At 55.2% G+C, this 20,215-nt stretch overlaps 1 protein-coding gene across 3 annotated transcripts in view; it reads right to left on the minus strand.

The window, feature by feature from the left end:
• Positions 1–20,215, minus strand: part of PTK2B (protein tyrosine kinase 2 beta) — an 84,060-nt gene that overhangs the window by 62,519 nt on the left and 1,326 nt on the right. The gene's annotated exons all lie outside the window — the stretch shown is intronic.

Here is a 20,215-nt window from a genome sequence, read left to right on the forward strand (position 1 = left end):
TGTCCCTGTCACCTCCAGAGTGACACCTCCATGTCCCTGTCACCTCCAGAGTGACATCTCTGTGTCCCCAACACCTCCAGAGTGACATCTCTGTGTCCCTGTCACCTCCAGAGAGCCATCTCTGTGTACCCAACACCTCCTCAGGGACACCTCCGTGTCCCTGTCACCTCCAGAGTGACATCTCTGTGTCCCCAACACCTCCTCAGGGACATCTCCATGTCCCTGTCACTTCCACGGTGACACCTCCAAATCCTTGTCACCTCCACATTGACTCCTGCATGCTCTTGTCACCTCCACAGTGACACCTCCATGTCCTTGTCACCACCACAGCAACACCTCCATGTCCCTGTCACCTCCATGGTGACATCTCCATGTCCTCATGACCACAACAGTGACACCTCCATGTCTCCGTCACATCCACAGTGACAACTCTGTGTCCCTGTCACCACCACAGCAACACCTCCATGTCCCTGTCACCACCATGATGACACCTCCATGTCCTCATGACCACAACAGTGACACCTCCATGTCCCTGTCACCTCCATGGTGACACCTCCATGTCCCTGTCACCTTCATGATGACACCTGCATGTCCTTGTCACCACCACAGTGACATCTCTGTCTTCCTGTCACCACCACAGCAACACCTCCATGTCCTTGTCATCTCCACGGTGACAGCTCCATGTCCCTGTCACCTTCAGAGTGACACCTCCATGTCCCTGTCATCTCCATGGTGACACCTTCATGTCCTTGTCACTTCCACGGTGACAGCTCCATGTCCCTGTCACCCCCAGAGTGACAGTACCATGTCCCCGTCACCTCCATGGTGACACCGCCATGTCCTTGTCACCTTCACAGTGACACCTCTATGTCCTTGTCACCTCCATGGTGACACCTCCATGTCCCTGCCACCTCCATGGTGACACCTCCATGTCCCTGTCACCTTCACAGTGACACCTTCATGTCCTTGTCATCTCCATGGTGACACCTCCATATCCTTGTCACCCTCAAGATGACACCTCCATGTCCCTGTCACCTCCATGGTGACACCTCCATATCCTTGTCACCTTCACAGTGACACCTCCATGTCCTTGTCATCTCCATGGTGACACCTGCATGTCCCTGTCACCTCCAGAGTGACCCCACTCCCACCTTGACTCAGACCAATTATCGCCTTCATTTTTAGAGGGGATAAAAAACCCCCAAAAATCCCAAATTTGCTTAAAAATGTCACCGCAGCCAAAGGGGAAACGGCTCCAACACTCCCTTCCCAAAAAAAAAAATAAATTGGGATGAGGATCTGGGGTGATCCCGAATTTTGGGATCCAAAGGGATTTGGGATTTTTAGAGGGGATAAAAACCCACAAAAATCCCAAATCTGCTTAAAAATGTCACCACAACCAAATGGCTCCAACCCTTCTTTCCCAGAAAAAAAATCTGGGATGTGGATACGGGATTATCCCAAATTTTGGGATGCAAAGGGATCCCAAATTGGGATTAAAAAAACCCCAAAAATCCCAAATCTGCCTTAAAAATTTCACCACAACCAAACGGCTCCAACCCTCCCTTCCCAGAAATAAAAACTGGGATGAGGATCTGGGGTGATCCCGAATTTTGGGATACAAAGGGATTTGGGATTTTTAGAGGGGATACAAACCCCAAAAATCCCAAATCTGCCTTTAAATTCCAACCAGAGGTGAAACAGCTCCAACCCTCCCTTCCCAGAAAAAAACTGGGATGAGGATCTGGGGTGATCCCAAATTTTGAGTTCCAAAGGGATTTGGGATTTGGGATTTTTAGAGGGGATAAAAAACCCAAAATCCCAAATATGCTTAAAAATTTCACTACAACCAAAGGTGAAACAGCTCCAAGCCTCCTTTCCCAGAAATAAAAACTGGGATGAGGATCTGGGGTGATCCCGAATTTTGGAATCCAAAGGGATTTGGGATTTTTAGAGGGGATACAAACCCCAAAATCCCAAATCTGCCTTAAAATTTCACTGCAACCAAAGGTGAAACAGCTCCAACCCTCCTTTCCCAGAAATAAAAACTGGGATGAGGATCTGGGGTGATCCCGAATTCTGGAATCCAAAGGGATCCCAAATTGGGATTAAAAAAACCCCCAAAAATCCCAAATCTGCTTTAAAATTTCACCACAACCAAACGGCTCCAACCCTCCCTTCCCAGAAATAAAAACTGGGATGAGGATCTGGGGTGATCCCGAATTCTGGAATCCAAAGGGATCCCAAATTGGGATTAAAAAAAACCCCAAAAATCCCAAATCTGCCTTAAAATTTCACTGCAACCAAAGGTGAAACAGCTCCAACCCTCCTTTCCCAGAAATAAAAACTGGGATGAGGATCTGGGGTGATCCCGAATTCTGGAATCCAAAGGGATCCCAAATCGGGATAAAAAAAAACCCCAAAAATCCCAAATCTGCTTTAAAATTTCACCACAACCAAACGGCTCCAACCCTCCCTTCCCAGAAATAAAAACCGGGACGAGGATCTGGGGTGATCCCGAATTCTGGGATCCAAAGGGATCCCAAATTTTGCCGTTCCCGAGGGTTTTCGGGAACGCCGAGGGGCTGTCCCGGGTTGGGTCCGGGAGCCCCGGGCGGGCCCCGCTGGCCTCGGGCGGCGCCGGGAGGGAGCAAAGGTGCGGCCGGAGCCTCTGGAACAACGAGGAATTCCGCATCCGGAGGAGCCTCTGGAGCCTGGAATTCCGGCTCCGGAGGAGTTCGGGTTAACGATTAAACCGCCGGGGGAAGCGATCCGGGGCTGGGAGAGCAGCTGGGAATGCGCAGCCGGATCGCGGGAGGATCCAGGGAATCCTTGGAGCCTTTTCCAGAGGGAAAGGAGAGCTGGGATTGGGGATTTGGGATGAAGGATGGAGGGGCAGGAGCCAGGGAATGGCTTCCAGTGGGAAAGGGGAGCTTGGGATGGTGGGATCCTGGGAAGGGATTCCCGGCTGGGCTGCAATTCCCAGAGAATCCCTGGATCCCTGGCAGTGTCCAAGGGTGGATTTGGAGCACCCTGGGATGGTGGGAAGTGTCCCTGGGATGGGATTGAAGGTCCATGGATCCCATCCCAAACCATTCCGGGATTCTGGGATCAGGGACACTCAGGATCCATCCCGAGGGATTTGTATGGAATTCGGGGATGGAAAAGGGAAGGGAGAACCCTCATGGAATCCTGAATTCCCAGTGAAACCCCTGGATCCCAAAATTCCTTCCCAAGTAGGAGTCGGGATGGGGCTGGATCCAATCCAGGAGAGCCGGAGAAGGATTTGGGAAAAGGGCCTGGAATGGCTCAACCGTGGCCAGAGGGTCGGGATTTGGGGATTTTGGGGATTTGGGGGATTTGGGGATTTGGGGGATTTGGGGATTTTGGGAAGGGATTCCCGGCTACGCTGGGATTCCCAGAGAATCCCTGGGAATATCCAAGGAAAAGTGGGATCACCCTGGAATCATGGAAATCTCGGGATCGGACCAGGATGGGATTTAAGCTCCCTCTCACCCCAAACCAGTTTGGGATCTTTTCACTCTCTGGGGTTTTTGATTCACCTCCAGATTTTGGGATTTTTATTCACCTCTGGATTTTGGGGTTTTTATTCACCTCTGGATTTTGGGATTTTTAATTCACCTCCGGATTTTGGGGTTTTTTATTCACCTCCAGATTTTGGGATTTTTTTTCACCTCCAGAGTTTGGGGATTTTTATTCACCTCCGGATTTTGGGATTTTTAATTCACCTCCGGATTTTGGGGTTTTTTATTCACCTCCAGATTTTGGGATTTTTTTTCACCTCCAGAGTTTGGGGATTTTTATTCACCTCCGGATTTTGGGGTTTTTTATTTTCCTCTGGATTTTGGGTTTTTTTATTCACCTCCAGATTTTGGGGTTTTTTATTCACCTCCGGATTTTGGGGTTTTTTATTCACCTCCGGATTTTGGGGTTTTTTATTCACCTCCAGATTTTGGGGTTTTTTATTCACCTCCGGATTTTGGGGATTTTTATTCACCTCCAGATTTTGGGGTTTTTTATTCACCTCCGGATTTTGGGATTTTTATTCTCCTCCAGATTTTGGGATTTTTATTCACCTCCGGATTTGGGGTTTTTTATTCACCTCTGGATTTTGGGGTTTTTTATTCACCTCCGGATTTTGGGATTTTTATTCACTTCTGGGTTTGAGGGTTTTTTATTCACCTCCAGGTTATTTAGGGATTTTGATTCACCTCTGGGTTTTGGGATTTTTTATTCACCTCCAGATTTTGGGGTTTTTTATTCACATCCAGATTTTGAGATTTTTATTCTCCTCCAGAGTTTGGGGATTTTTATTCACTTCCAGATTTTTTAGGGATTTTTATTCACCTCCGGATTTTGGGACTTTTATTCAGCTCCGGATTTTGGGGTTTTTTATTCTCCTCCAGATTTTGGGATTTTTTACTCACCTCCAGATTTTGGGTTTTTTTATTCACCGCCAGATTTTGGGGTTTTTTATTCACCTCCGGATTTTGGGGATTTTTATTCAGCTCTGGATTTTGGGATTTTTATTCTCCTCCAGATTTTGGGATTTTTATTCACTTCTGGGTTTGAGGGTTTTTTATTCACCTCCAGGTTTTTTAGGGATTTTCATTCACCTCTGGGTTTTGGGATTTTTTATTCACCTCCAGATTTTGGGGTTTTTTATTCACGTCCAGATTTTGAGATTTTTATTCTCCCCTAGAATTTGGGGATTTTTATTCACTTCCGGATTTTTTAGGGATTTTTATTCACCTCCAGATTTTGGGACTTTTATTCACCTCCGGATTTTGGGATTTTTTATTCACTTCTGGGTTTTGGGGTTTTTTATTCACCTCCAGATTTTGGGATTTTTATTCACTTCTGGGTTTGAGGGTTTTTTATTCACCTCCAGGTTATTTAGGGATTTTGATTCACCTCTGGGTTTTGGGATTTTTTATTCACCTCCAGATTTTGGGGTTTTTTATTCACGTCCAGATTTTGAGATTTTTATTCTCCTCCAGAGTTTGGAGATTTTTATTCGCTTCCAGATTTTTTAGGGATTTTTATTCACCTCCGGATTTTGGGATTTTTATTCACCTCCGGATTTGGGGGATTTTTTATTCACCTCCGGGTTTTGAGATTTTTATTCACCTCCAGATTTTGGGATTTTTATTCACCTCTGGATTTTGGGATTTTTAATTCACCTCCAGATTTTGAGATTTTTATTCACCTCCAGATTTTGGGATTTTTTATTTCCCTCTGGATTTTGGGGTTTTTATTCACCTCCGGATTTGGGGATTTTTTTATTCACCTCCGGATTTGGGGATTTTTTTATTCACCTCCGGATTTGGGGTTTTTTATTCACCTCTGGGTTTTGGGATTTTTATTCAGCTCCGGATTTTGGGATTTTTATTCCCGTCCGGATTTTGGGGTTTTTTATTCACCTCCGGATTTTGGGGTTTTTATTCACTTCTGGGTTTGAGGGTTTTTTATTCACCTACAGGTTTTTTAGGGATTTTCATTCACCTCCGGATTTTGGGATTTTTATTCAGCTCCGGATTTTGGGGATTTTTTATTCACCTCCGGAATTGGGGTTTTTTATTCACCCCCGGATTTTGGGATTTTTTTTCACCTCCAGATTTTGGGTTTTTTTATTCACCTCCGGATTTTGGGATTTTTTTTCACCTCCGGCTTTGGGGATTTTTTATTCACCTCCAGATTTTGGGTTTTTTTATTCACCTCCAGATTTGGGGTTTTTTATTCACCTCCAGATTTTGAGATTTTTATTCACCTCCAGATTTTGGGGTTTTTGATTCACCTCTGTATTTTGGAGTTTTTTATTCACCTCTGGATTTTGGGATTTTCATTCTCCTCCAGATTTTGGGATTTTTTTTCACCTCCGGATTTTGGGTTTTTTTATTCACCTCTGTATTTTGGGGTTTTTTATTCACCTCCAGATTTTGGGATTTTTTATTCACCTCAAGATTTTGGGATTTTCATTCACCTCCAGATTTTGGGATTTTTTATTCTCCTCCAGATTTTGGGATTTTTTTTTCACCTCCGGATTTTGGGTTTTTTTATTCACCTCCGGATTTTGGGGTTTTTATTCACCTCTGGATTTTAGGGTTTTTTATTCACCTCCGGGTTTTTTAGGGTTTTTCATTCACCTCCAGTTTTTAGGGTTTTTAATTCACCTCCGGCTTTGGGGTTTTTTTCGGGGCGGTTTTCTTTGGGGTTTTCTGCTCTTTCCCCACCCCCAGGGCCTCTCTGCAGGAAGCCACATCCTTTGCACAACCCCGGGTGACTCTGGGGCCGTGTCCCCTCCCCAGGTGGCCCCAAGAGCAGCCCAGGCCGCCTCCCCCACCTCGTCCCTTCCCGTCCCCCAGAATCCGAGGCCGCCCCGATCCCGATGAAACCTGGACGGGTTTGGGCTCCCAGGGAATTCCAGGCGGGCACGACCCCAAATCCAGCCCCGAGAACAGGGATGAGAGCAGCTGATTTTTAGGGGATTTTTTAGGGACAGAAGTGTTCCAGTTATGGGGTTGGTTTTTTTTTTGCCCCCACACACACACAATTTTTCCTCATTTCCGGCCCCGTTCCCACGGGGGTGGCACGGGGACGGCGGGGCTGGGTGTCCCCAGAGTGTCCCCAGAGTGTCCCCATCCTGTCCCCGTGGCTGGGAACGGCACGCAGGGAGCATCCCATGGAAAATCCCAACGGGAATTCCCAGCAGCACCCTCATGGCCACAGCTGGGGACATCCAGGGACATCCAGGGACATCGAGGGACATCGAGGGACATCGAGGGACATCAAGGGACATCGAGGGACATCGAGGGACATCGAGGGACACGGGGGGACATCAAGGGACACGGGGGGACATCAAGGGACACCAATGTCCCCTCAAACCCCGCAAGGACGCCAGGCACAATCGCGCCCATTCCCCCGCCCCGTCCGGGCCTTCCCACCCCAAATTCCCCCCCGCGCTTTCCAGACCTGGCCAAGCGTCCCTGGTGCCATCGCCACCCCCTTGTCGCCGAGCCTCTGTCACCTCCCCTCGGCCCTGGGCGCGCATCCCCGCGCTCCCCGTGACGCAACCGCGGGGACGCGGAGGAAACGAAACCGGGCCCGGCGCTGCCACCAACGTCCCCTCCCTGCCCCCTCCTGTCACCCTCGGTGTCCCCTCGGTGTCCCCTCGGTGCCACCACCCCTCCTCCAGCCTCCGGTGCCACCTCCTGTCACCGCCAAGGTCCCCGCGGGGCCCGGGGCCACCTCCCCGCACCAGGAAGTCGCCACCGGCGGCTCGCGGCGAGGTTCGGCTCCGTCCCCGCCCGGTGTCGCCTCCCCCGGCCGGGCGCTGCCGCCAAGCCCCGGGTGGCACCCGGGTGACAACTCCGAGGGGTTCCCCTCCCGCCCCGCGGGCCCCAAAATTCCCCTCCCCGCCGCCCCGCCGCGGGGAATCCTCCGGGATGAGTTTTCCCGGGATCCGCCCTCCGCCAGGTGAGCGGCGGCTCCTCCCGGTCGGTGCGCGGGACTCCCGGTGTTCGGGATTCCCGGTGCGCGGAATTCCCGGTGCGCGGAATTCCCGGTGTTCGGGACTCCCGGTGCGCGGGATTCCCGGGATGCCAGCGGCACTTACGGAGTGGTGCTGGCCCCGCTGTCGCCGCTGTCGCCCCCGGGGTGGCCCCGCTGTTGGCGCCCCCGAGGCGTCGCCGCTGTCGCCGCGCGGAGCGAGCGCCGGTGGCGCTTCCTGCTGTGACCGGCTCGGGTGCGCAGAGGAGGGACCGGAACCGGCACCGGGACACGGGACCGGCACCGGGACACGGAACCGGCACCGAGACACGGACCAGGACCCGAGCGAGCGCCGGTGGCGCTTCCTGCTGTGACCGGCTCGGGTGCGCAGAGGAGGGACCGGAACCGGCACCGGGACACGGGACCGGCACCGGGACACGGAACCGGCACCGGGACACGGACCAGGACCCGAGCGAGCGCCGGTGGCGCTTCCTGCTGTGACCGGCTCGGGTGCGCAGAGGAGGGACCGGAACCGGCACCGTGACACGGGACCGGCACCGGGACACGGGACCGGCACCGGGACACGGAACCGGCACCGAGACACGGAACCGGCACCGAGCGAGCGCCGGTGGCGCTTCCTGCTGTGACCGGCTCGGGTGCGCAGAGGAGGGACCGGAACCGGCACCGGGACACGGAGTCGGCACCGGGACACGGGACCGGCACCGGGACACGGGACCGGCACCGAGACACGGAACCGGCACCGGGACACGGAACCGGCACCGGGACACGGGACCGGCACCGGGACACGGGACCGGCACCGGGACCCGGCACTCAACACCCAGCAGCAGCACTGGAGCCGGCACCAGGACCCAGAACCCGGCACCGGGGGCGGGACCTGGCACCTGACACCAGGACTGGCACCGACACTGGGACCGGAACCAGGACCGGCAGCGGGACCCAGAACCTGACACCGGGGCTGGCAGCGGGCACCGGAACTGAGACCCAGAACACAGCACCCAACCGGGACCCAGCACCTGACACCGGAACCAGGACCCAGAACCCAGCACCCAACAGCAGCACCAGGACCCAGAACCCAGCACCTGACACCAGAACCGGCACCCAGAACCCAGCACCCAACAGCGGCACCGGGACCCGGCACTTGGCATCGGAACCAGCACCAGCACCCAACAGTGGCGCTGGGACCAGCAGCAGGACCCAGAACCCAGCACCTGACACCAGAACCGGCACCCAGAACCCAGCACCTGACACCAGAACCGGCACCAGCACCCAACAGCGGCACCGGGACCCAGAACCCAGCACCTGACACCAGAACCGGCACCCAGAACCCAGTGCCCAACAGCGGCACCGGGACCCAGAACCCAGCACCTGACACCAGAACCGGCACCCAGAACCCAGCACCTGACACCAGAACCGGCACCAGCACCCAGCACCCAACAGCGGCACCGGGACCCAGAACCCAGCACCTGACACCAGAACCGGCACCCAGAACCCAGTACCGGAACCGGCACTGGCACTGGGACCCAGAACCCAGTGCCCGACAGCAGCACCAGAACCCAGGACTGGGACCCTGAACCAGCACCAGGACCCAGCACTTGACACCCAACAGCAGCACCAGAACCGGGACCGGCACCAGGACCTGGGACCAGGACCCTGAACCAGCACCTGGACCCGGCATTTGACCCCCAACAGCAGCACCGGAACCGGCACCGGGACCCAGAACCCAGCACCCGGCACCGGGACCAGGGGTGGGACCAGCACCAGGCACCAGAACTGGGACCCAGAACCCAGCACCCAACACCCAACAGTGGCACCGGGACTGGCACCAGGACCAGAACCCAGCACCAGAACCAGCACCGGGACCCAGCACCCAGCACCTGACACCAGAACCAGGAGCAGAACCCAGCACCTGACACCAGAACCAGCACCGGGACCCAGCACCCAGCACCTGATAGCGGCACTGGAACCGGGACCAGCACCAGGACCAGAACCCAGCACCCAGGACCAGAACCAGCACCGGGACCCAGCACCCAGCACCTGACAGCAGCACCAGGACCCAGAACCCAGCACCTGACACCGGAACCGGCACCGGGACCCAGAACCCAGCACCTGACACTGGAACCGGCACCGGGACCCAGAACCCAGCACCTGACACTGGAACCGGCACCGGGACCCAGAACCCAGCACCTGACGCTGGGACTGGCAGCGGAACCGAGACCCAAAACACAGCACCCAACACCCAACAGTGGCACCGGGACCGGGACCCGGCACTCAGCATCGGAACCAGCACCGGTACCAGCACCCAACAGTGGCAACAGGACCCAGAACCCAGCACCTGACACCAGAACCAGCACCAGGACCCAGAACCCAGCATCCAACAGTGACACTGGGACCCGGCACTCAGCATCGGAACCAGCACCGGTACCAGCACCCAACACTGGCAACAGGACCCAGAACCTGACACCAGAACCGGCACCGGGACCCAGAACCCAGCATCCCAACAGTGGCACTGGGACCCGGCACTCAGGATCGGAACCAGCAGCAGGACCAGCACCCAACACTGGCACCGGGACCCAAAATCCAGCGCCTGACACCAGAACCGGCACCAGGACCCAGAACCCAGCACCCAACAGTGACACCAGGACCCAGAACCCAGCGCCTGACACCAGAACCGGGACCCAGAACCCAGCACCGGTGCTGGAACCAGCAACCGGCACCGGACAGAGGCGCTGGAACCAGAACCGGCAGCGGGACGTAGCACCCAACACCAGCGCTAGAACCGGAACCGGCACCGGGACCCAGAACCCAGCGCCCCATGCTGGTGCTGGGACCAGAACCGGGACCAAGAACTGGCACCCGGCACTGGAATCGGGACCGGAATTGGGACCCAGCACCCAGCACCGGCTGTAATTCCAACTTTTCCAGAGTGGGAAAACATCAGAGTGCCTGGGGTTGGAAGCAAGGCTGGGCAGAGACACACATCCCAAATCCCCAAACCCCCATTTTCCCTGCGTCCCATCACTTCCCACATCCCAACTTCCCCGTATCCCGTCACTTCCCAAATCCCGCTGCTTCCCACGTCCCATCTCCTCCTGCGTCCCATTCTCCCTGCGTCCCGTCTCTCCTGCATCCCGTTTTCCCTGCTTCCCACCTCCCCCTGCATCCCATTTTCCTGGGCTCCCCTCTCCTCTTTCATCCCATTTTCCCTGCTTCCCATTTTCCCTGCTTCCCATTTTCCCTGCCTCCCATCTCCTTTCGCTCCCTGTTTTTCCCTGCTTCCCACCTCCCCCTGCATCCCATTTTCCTGTGCTCCCCTCTCCTCTTGCTTCCCATTTTCCCTGCTCCCCATCTCTCCCACATCCCATTTTCCCACAGTTCTCATTCTCCTCGTATCCCATGTCTCTTGTATCCCATTTTCCCCGCATCCCATCACCACCTGTATCCCGTTTTCCCTGCATCCCATCTCTCTGCCCTGTTTTCCTTGTTTCCCCACCTCCCCCTGTATCCCATCTCCCCCGCTTCCCATTTCCACCTGCATCCCATTTTCCCATTTTCCCATTTTCCCCCTGCATCCATCTCCTCCAGCTCCCCGTTTTTCCCTGCATCCCATTTTCTCCGCCTCACATTTTCCCTGCTCCCCATTCCCACCTGCATCCCGTTTTCCCTGCATCCCATCTCTCTCCTACCCCATTTTCCCCACACTTCCCGTTTCCCTCGTATCCCATCTCTCTTGTGTCCCATCTTCCCTGCTTCCCCTGTATCCCACCTTCTCCAGCTCCCCATTTTCCCCTGCATCCCATTTTCCCTGCATCCCATTTCCCCCGTTTCTTTTCTCCTCTTTCATCCCGTTTTCCCTGCTTCCCACCTCCTTCTGCATCCCATTTCCACCTGTATCCCGTTTTTCCCTCCTTCCCATTTCCACCTGTATCCCCACCTTCCCCTCTATCCCATCTCCTCCAGCTCCCCGTTTTTCCCTGCCTCCCGTTTTCTCTGCTTCCCATCTCCTTGTGCTCCCCATTTTCCCCTGCACCCCATCTCCTCCACCTCCCCGTTTTTCCCTGCCTCCCGTTTTCCCTGCTTCCCATTTCTCCCGTTTCCCACCTCCCCCTGCATCCCGTTTTCCCTGCATCCCATCTCTCTCCTACCCCATTTTCCCCACACTTCCCGTTTCCCTCGTATCCCATCTCTCTTGCATCCCATTTTCCCTGCTTCCCCTGTATCCCACCTTCTCCAGCTCCCCATTTTCTTCTGCATCCCATTTTCCCCGTTTCTTTTCTCCTCTTTCATCCCGTTTTCCCTGCATCCCATCTCCTCCAGCTCCCCTTTTTCCCTGCTTCCCATTTTCCCTGCTTCCCATCTCCTCCTGAATCCCATTTTCCCTGCTTCCCATCTCCCCCTGCTTCCCATTTCCACCTGTATCCCACCTTCCCCTCTATCCCATGTCCTTCTGCTCCCTGTTTTTCCCTGCATCCCATTTTCCCATTTTCCCATCTTCCCCTGCACCCCATCCACTCCAGCTCCCCACTTTTCCCTGCATCCCATTTTTCCCCTCTTTCCCCTTCTTTCCCCTCATTCCCTCAGGATCTGCTTCCCAGGAATCCAACCCCTTCCCGGGAATCCGACCCCGTTCCCGGGAATCCCTTTTCCCTGCATCCCATTTTACCCGCATCCCATCTCCTTTTGCCCTCTGTTTTTCCCCGCTTCCCATTTTTTCTGCATCCCATTTTCCCTGTTCCCATTTCCACCTGTATCCCATTTTCCCTGCATCCCATCACCACCTGTGTCCCGTTTTTCCTCCTTCCCACTTTTCCCTGCTTCCCATTTTCCCCTCTTTCCCTTCTTTCCCCTCATTCCCTCCCCCTTCCTAGGAATCCGACCCCTTCCCGGGAATCCCTTTTCCCTGCATCCCATTTTACCCGCATCCCATCTCCTTTTGCCCCTCTGTTTTTCCCTGCTTCCCATTTCCACCTGTATCCCATTTTCCCTCTTCCCCACTTTTCCCTGCATCCCATTTTTCCCCTCTTTCCCCTTCTTTCCCCTCATCCCTTCAGGATCTGCTTCCCAGGAATCCGACCCCTTCCCAGGAATCCGACCTTTTCCCAGGAATCCGACCTTTTCCCGGGAATCCAACCCCTTCCTGGGTATCCGACCTTTTCCTGGGAATCCCTTTTCCCTGCATCCCATTTTACCCGCATCCCATCTCCTTTTGCCCTCTGTTTTTCCCCGCTTCCCATTTTTTCTGCATCCCATTTTCCCTGCTCCCCATTTTCCCTGCTTCCCATTTCCACCTGTATCCCATTTTCCCTGCATTCCATCACCACCTGTATCCCGTTTTCCCTCCTTCCCACTTTTCCCTGCATCCCGTTTTCCCTCCAGCTCCCCACTTTTCCCTGCATCCCATTTTTCCCCTCTTTCCCCTTCTTTCCCCTCATCCCTTCAGGATCTGCTTCCCAGGAATCCGACCTTTTTTCCCGGGTATCCGACCTTTTTTCCCCGGGAATCCAACCCCTTCCCCGGGTATCCGACCTTTTCCCGGGAATCCGCCCCCGGCCGGGAGCGCTGCCGGGAATCCCACGCACGGGAATGACTCAGGATCAGGGGAGAGCAGGGAAGGAACTCTGCGTTCCCGACATTCCCCATCAGACCCGACCATCTGGGAAGGAAAAGCTCTCCACCAGATGTCCTGGAATTTCGGGATGGAAGCTTCCAGGAGGATCATCCTCAATCCCGCCTTTTTTTTTTTTCTTTTCTTTTTTTTTTTTTGGGGCTGTTTGGGGATCGCGATTCCAAATCCACAGAACCTCTGGAATTCTGCCCGCGCGATCCCCCCGCCTCGTCATTCCCAGCCCTGCAGCCAACCCCAGGAACAATTTTCCATGGGATCCCAGGAATAATTTTCCATGGGATCAAGAGGGGGGGGGGGTCGCCGCATCCTCCCCTCAGGGAAAATTCCCAAGTTTCAGGGAATTTTCCCCGGTTTTCCAAATTATTCCCACTAATCCCCATCCCGATGGACGTTTTGGCCGTTCCAGCTGCTCCAGCCGGGAGCGATCCCAAGGAAAGACATCCCAGAGCATCCCCCAGGCTTCGGAAAATCCCAAATCCCGGAATTTTTTTCAGGTCAGGAAAGAAGGAATTCCCCACCTGGCCCAGCTCCACCTGTGCCCCCGCCCAAAGGTGATCCCAGAAAATTTTGGGAATTCATTTTCCGGCCTGTGCTGACCCAGGATTGAGATCCCACGGCTCTGCCAAATTCCCAAATCGTGGATGATCCATTCCCATCATTCCCATCATTCCCATGTGTCCGTAATTCCCAGATATCCCTCATTCCCATGTATCCCTCATTCCCACGTGTCCATCATTTCTGTCTATCCCTCATTCCCACACATCCCTCTTCTCCATGTGCCCATCGTTCCCATGGATCCCTTCATTCCCAGATATCCCTCATTCCCACATTCCCATCATTCCATCATTCCCATCATTCCCACATATCCATCCTTCCCAGATATTCCTCATTCCCATATTCCCATCATTCCCACATTCCCATCATTCCCAGGTGTCCATCATTCCCATCATTCCCATATATCCCTCATCCTGAAATATCCATGATTCCTATTTTCCCATCATTCCCATCACTCCCATCGCTCCCATCATTCCCATCGCTCCCATCATTCCCATCATTTCCATCATTCCCCTATTCCAATCCTTCCCACATTCCCATCATTCCCAGATATCCATAATTCCCATTTTCCCATCATTCCCACACTCCCATAATTCCCAGGTGTCCATCATTCCCACATTCCCATCATTCCCACCTGTCCATCATTCCTAGATATCCCTCATTCCCACATTCCCATCACTCCCACATTCCCATTATTCCCATCATTCCCATCATTCCCACATTCCCCTCATTCCCACATTCCCACATTCCCATCATTCCCATCACTCCCACATTCCCATCATTCCCACATGATCCCCCCCCATATCAACCCCTTTTTTACCCCGATTCCCCCTTTTTCACCCAAAATCCCATTCCCCATTTTTTTTTCCCGGGAACCTTTCCCAGCCCATTCCCCGCTTGGAGCAGCCCCAGATCAAACAGCTCCCGACGTTTCCATCGACATTCCCGCTTTTCCAGCCTCGACCCCGAGCTGGAAAAGGTCGGATTGCACCTGGATAACCCCGGGAATGCCAAAGACCGGACTGGGATCCGGCCAGGATAAGTCAGATCCCAGGAATCCTCCATGGAATCCGCAGCCCTGGGAATCCTTTCCCACTTTTCCTGGGACGTAACAACTCCCATCCCTCCAAATATCCCGGTTTTTTCCTGGGAATCCTGGAATTCCAGCACTTCCTGCCCTCCGGAGCCGTCCCAGCCCCATCCAAGGCTCCTTCCTGGTGCTTCCCACCCTTCCTGGAACAGGTTTTCCCGTCAGATCCCGGGATTTCCCTGTCAGATCCCAGGATTTCCCTGTCAGATCCCAGGATTTCTCATCAGATCCAGGGATTTTCCTATTGGATCCTGGGGTTTTACCTGTCAGATCCTGGGATTTTCCTGTCAAATCCCAGGATTTTTCTGTCAGATCCCAGGATTTCCCTATCAGATCCCAGAATCCTCCTGTCAGATCCTGGGATTTCCCTGTCAGACCCCAGGATTTTCCCATCAGATCCCAGGATAATCCCATTAGATCCCATGATTTTCCTGTCAGATCCTGGGATTTTCCCCTTGGATCCCAGGATTTCCCTGTCAGACCTTGGGATTTTCCCTTCAGATCCCAGGATTTTACCTGTCAGATCCTTGGCTTTTCCTGTCAGATCCCAGGATTTTTCCCCTTGGATCCCGGGATTTCCCTGTCAGACCTTGGGATTTTCCCTTCAGATCCTGGGATTTTACCTGTCAGATCCTTGGCTTTTCCTGTCAGATCCCAGGATTTTTCCCCTTGGATCCCGGGATTTCCCTGTCAGACCTTGGGATTTTCCCTTCAGATCCTGGGATTTTCCTGTCAGATCCCAGGATTTTTCCCCTCAGATCCTGGGATTTTACCTGTCAGATCCCGGGATTTCCCCCGCCAGATCCCGGGATTTTGACGGACGGGGTTTTTGGGGCCGTTGCTGGCCCCGGCTCCGGAGCTTCCCGAGGTTTCCCGGGGGCTGTCGGGAGCCTCGGCCTCTTCCTGTTCCCCTTTTGCCGCTGCCGCCGCTGCCGCCGCCTCAAACACGGCCCCGACGGCATCCCGGCCCTCCCCTCCCTGTAACCCCCGGATCCGCCCCCGTAACCCCCGGGATCCGCCCCCGTAACCCCCGGGATCCGCCCCCGTAACCCCTGGGATCCGCCCCCGTAACCCCTGGGATCCGCCCCTGTAACCCCTGGGATCCGCCCCCGTAAATCCTGGGATCCGCCCCCGTAATTCCTGGGATTGATCCTCATAATTCCTGGGATCCATCCCCATAATTCCTGGGACTGATCCCCGTAATTCCTGGGATTGATCCCCGTAATTCCTGGGATTGATCCTCATAGTTCCTGGGATCCATCCCAGTCCTTCCCGGGATCCTTCCCCTGATCCTTCCTGGGATCCTTCCTGGGATCGATCCCTGCCCTTCTCTGGATCCATTCCCATCCTTCCCAGAATCTTTCCTGGGATCCATCCCAGAATCCATCCTTGCCCTTCCTGGGATCTTTCCTGGGATCCTTCCCATGATCCTTTCTGGGATCCTTCCTGGGACTGATCCCCATAATTCCTGGGATCCACCTCCATAATTCCTGGGATTGATCCTCATGATTCCTGGCATCCATCCCAGTCCTTCCCAGGATCCTTCCCCTGATCCTTCCTGGGATTCTTCCCAGGATCCTTCCTGGGATCCATTCCCATCCTTTCTGGGATCCATCCTGGGATCAATCCCTGCCCTCCTTAGGATCCCTTCCCATCCTTCCCAGGATCCATCCCAGAATCCATGCCTGCCCCTTCCCGGGATCTTTCCCAGGATCCTTCCCAGGATCCATCCCCACTCTTCCCAGGATCCATTCCTGTCCTTCCCAGGATCCATTCCTGGGATCCTTCCCTGGCCTCCTCCGGATCCATTCCCATCCTTCCTGGGATCTTTTCTGGGATCCTTCCCCAGATCCATTCCCGGGATCCTTCCTGGGATCCATCCCTGTCCTTTCCGAGATAATTCCAGGGATCTTTCCCAGGATCCATCCCTGCCCTTCCCGGGATCTTTCCCAGGATCCATCCCTGCCCTTCCCGGGATCTTTCCCAGGATCCATCCCAGGATCCATCCCTGCCCTTCCCGGGATCTTTCCCAGAATCCTTTCCAGGATCCATTCCTGGGATCCTTCCCTGGCCTCCTCAGGATCCATTCCCATCCATTCCCGGGATCCTTCCTGGGATCCATCCCTGTCCTTTCCGAGATCCTTCCAGGGATCTTTCCCAGGATCCATCCCCACTCTTTCTGGGATCCACCCCAGCTCTTCCCAGGATCCATTCCCAGGATCCTTCCTGGGATCCACCCTGAGGGCCAACACAGCCAAACCCGTGGGATTTTCCATGGGAAACCCTCCTTTTATTCCTTGTGGGAATTTTCCTGCTGGTTATCCCGGGTTTTGCCCCTTTCCCGGCGGCGGAGGGACCGTGGAGATCCCACCCGGAAAATTTCCCGGATTTCCAGCTCCGTCCCACCAGGGGGAAAAAAAAAAAACCCCCAAAGGATTCCAACTCCGCATTCCCAGCCCTTGGAAAAGCTCTGGACACCATGGATCTTCCGGATGGAGGCCGGGGACTCTCATCCTGCTCCTGGAATTTCCCAGCTCTGAGATTCCCAAATCCTTCCCGACTCCAGGTCAGACTCTGGGTGTTCCCAATGATCCCCTGGGACATTCCCGCACCCCCCGGGACCTTCCCCGATGGGGATCCCCGTCCCAATCCCAGCGATCCGGCGGCGGGATCATTCCAGGAGGGTCACGGAAACCCCCCCCGGATCCACCCAAGTCCCAGCAAAACCCGCAGCATTCCCAATCCCAGCTTCCAGAACGGCCGGGAAAACCTCGATTCCAGCAAATCCCACGGAACTCCCGGTGCTCGGCTCTCGTATTCCCAAATTCCCGAGTTTCCACCTCCACCATCCCACCCCCACCGCCGGCTCCACCAGGAGCTCATCCCGGTTTTCCCGGAATGTTGGGAAGGGGATGGTGGAAAAGCTCCTGCTCCCATTCCCTCGGCTCTTCCCGGCGTTTCCCGAATTTGGGAAGCGGCTCTCACCTTCCCACGGGATCAGATCCTGAATCCCAAATCCCAAATCCCAAATCCCAAATCCCAAATCTTGGCTCCTGGCAGGAATCAGATCCCAAATCCCAAATCCCGAATCCTGAATCCCGAATCCCAGTGGGAATTGAATCCTGAATCCTGAATCCTGAATCCTGAATCCTGAATCCCAGCTCCTGGTGGGATCAGATCCTGAATCCCGAATCCTGAATCCCGAATCCCAAATCCCAAATCCCAAATCCTGTGACCTGGTGGGAATCAGATCCCAAATCCCAAATCCTGGATCCTGGTGGGAATCAGATCCCAGATCCCAAATCCCAAATCCCGGCACCTGGTGGGAATCGGATCCCAAATCCCAAATCCCGAATCCCAAATCCTGGCTCCCAATGGGATCAGATCCTGAATCCCGGCTCCTGGTGGGAATTGGATTCTGAATCCCAAATCCGAAATCCCAAATCCTGGCTCCTGGTGGGAATCGGATCCCAAATCCCAAATCCTGAATCCCGGCTCCTGGTGGGAATCGAATCCCGAATCCCAAATCCCGAATCCCAAATCCCGAATCCCAAATCCCGAATCCCGGACACTTCCAGACAGCGCTTCCCAGCCAACCGGGACGAAAACCCGGCAAAAGCAGCCGGAAAACTCCGGGACCCCCTCACCTGCGCGGCGGAGCTTTGGGAACCCGCCGGGAATTCCGGGCGCGGATTCCCGGGAATCTCCCGGCGCTGGGAGCGAGCGGGGATATCCCGGGAGAAGCCGGGGCGGGGATGGGGGGGATATCCCGGGAATGTCCCGGCGCGGGGATCGGGGGGATATCCCGGGAGAAGCCGGGGCGGCTCCCGGGGCGCGGAAGGAGCCGGGGCAGGAAGGGGGAAGGAGCGGGGGGGGCGGTGCCGGGAAGCGCCGCCACTCCCCCCCCCCCCCCCCCCCCGCCCCGGCGGTGCCGGGATCCCCGGGATCCTGGGAATTCTGGGAATTCCGCCCGCGGGACGGACCCGAGCCGAGCCGCGCAGAGGGGCTGGGAATGATGGGAACGCCATGGGGGGAAACCGGGAAGAGGCGCGGTGGGGCGCGCCCCTGATCCCGCAGCGGCGATCCCGGGATTTGCTGGGAATTCCCGGCGGGAATGGGGAAGTGAAGGAGGCGGGGGTGAGCTCCTCCTGAAATTCCAGGTGGGAATTCCTGAGGAGCTGCAGCCCCTGCCGGGATTTTTCTCCCAGCCCGTTCCTGACCCAGAGGATCCTTCCCAATCCTGGGATTCCCGGGATCCTGGGAATTCTTGCCTCGAGGGTTCTGCACCGAGGGGGAATCCCGATCCCGATCCCGATCCCAATCCCAATGCCAATCCCGATCCCAATCCAGATCCCAGAGTGGTTTAAAATTATGGGAATGCCAGGAGGAAAAATGGGAAGGGAAGGGGAGCAGTGGGGTGCCCCTGATCCCACAGTTTGGGCGTGTGCTGGGAATTCCCCGTGGGAATGGGGAAGTGAGGTGGGAATTCCCAAAATTCCAGGTGGGAATTCCTGTGGAGCTGCAGCCCCTGCCAGGATTCTTCTCCCAGCCCGTTCCTGGCCCAGAGGATCCTTCCCAATCCTGGGATTCCCGGGATCCTGGGAATTCTGCCCCAAGGATCCTTCATGGAGGAGGAATCCCAATCCCGATCCCAAATCCCGATCCCAGAGTGGTTTAGGGATTGCTGGGAATGCCAGGAGGAAAAGTGGGAAGGGAAGGGGAGCCGTGGGGTGCCCCTGATCCCACAGTTTGGGGGTGGCTGTGATCCCGGGATGTGCTGGGAATTCCCAGTGGGAATGGGGAAGTGAAGGCGGGGGGGGGGTGAACCCTTCCCGAAATTCCCAGTGGGAATTCCTGTGGAGCTGCAGCCCACGACGGAGTCCAAAGACACCCGGCTCATCCCACTCCGAATCCTAATCCCACTCCCAATCTCATTCCCACTCCCATCCCCATTCCCAATCCCCTTCCCATTTCCAATCCCATTTCCATTCCCAATCCCACTCCCAATCCTAATCCCATCCCCATTCCCATCCCCATTCCCAATCCCACTCCCAATCCTAATCCCATCCCCATTCCCATCCCCATTCCCATCCCCATTCCCCATCCCATTTCCATTCCCAATCCCATTTCCAATCCCATCCCCATCCCCATTTCCATTCCCATTCCCACTCCCAATCCCATTCCCAATCCCATCCCCATCCCCATTCCCATTCCCACTCCCAATCCCATTCCCAATCCTAAACCAATCCCATTCCTAATCCCATTCCCAATCCCATTCCCAATCCCATCCCCATTCCCATTCCCACTCCCAATCCCATCCCCATCCCCATTCCCATTCCCCCATCTCCTTTTCCTTCCCCGCTGCTCCCAAATTTTCCCTGATCCAGGTGGTCCCACCTGGCCACGACCCCTAAAAT

The sequence above is a fragment of the Molothrus aeneus genome, chromosome 3, assembly GCF_037042795.1.
Source record: "Molothrus aeneus isolate 106 chromosome 3, BPBGC_Maene_1.0, whole genome shotgun sequence".
NCBI lineage: Eukaryota > Metazoa > Chordata > Aves > Passeriformes > Icteridae > Molothrus > Molothrus aeneus.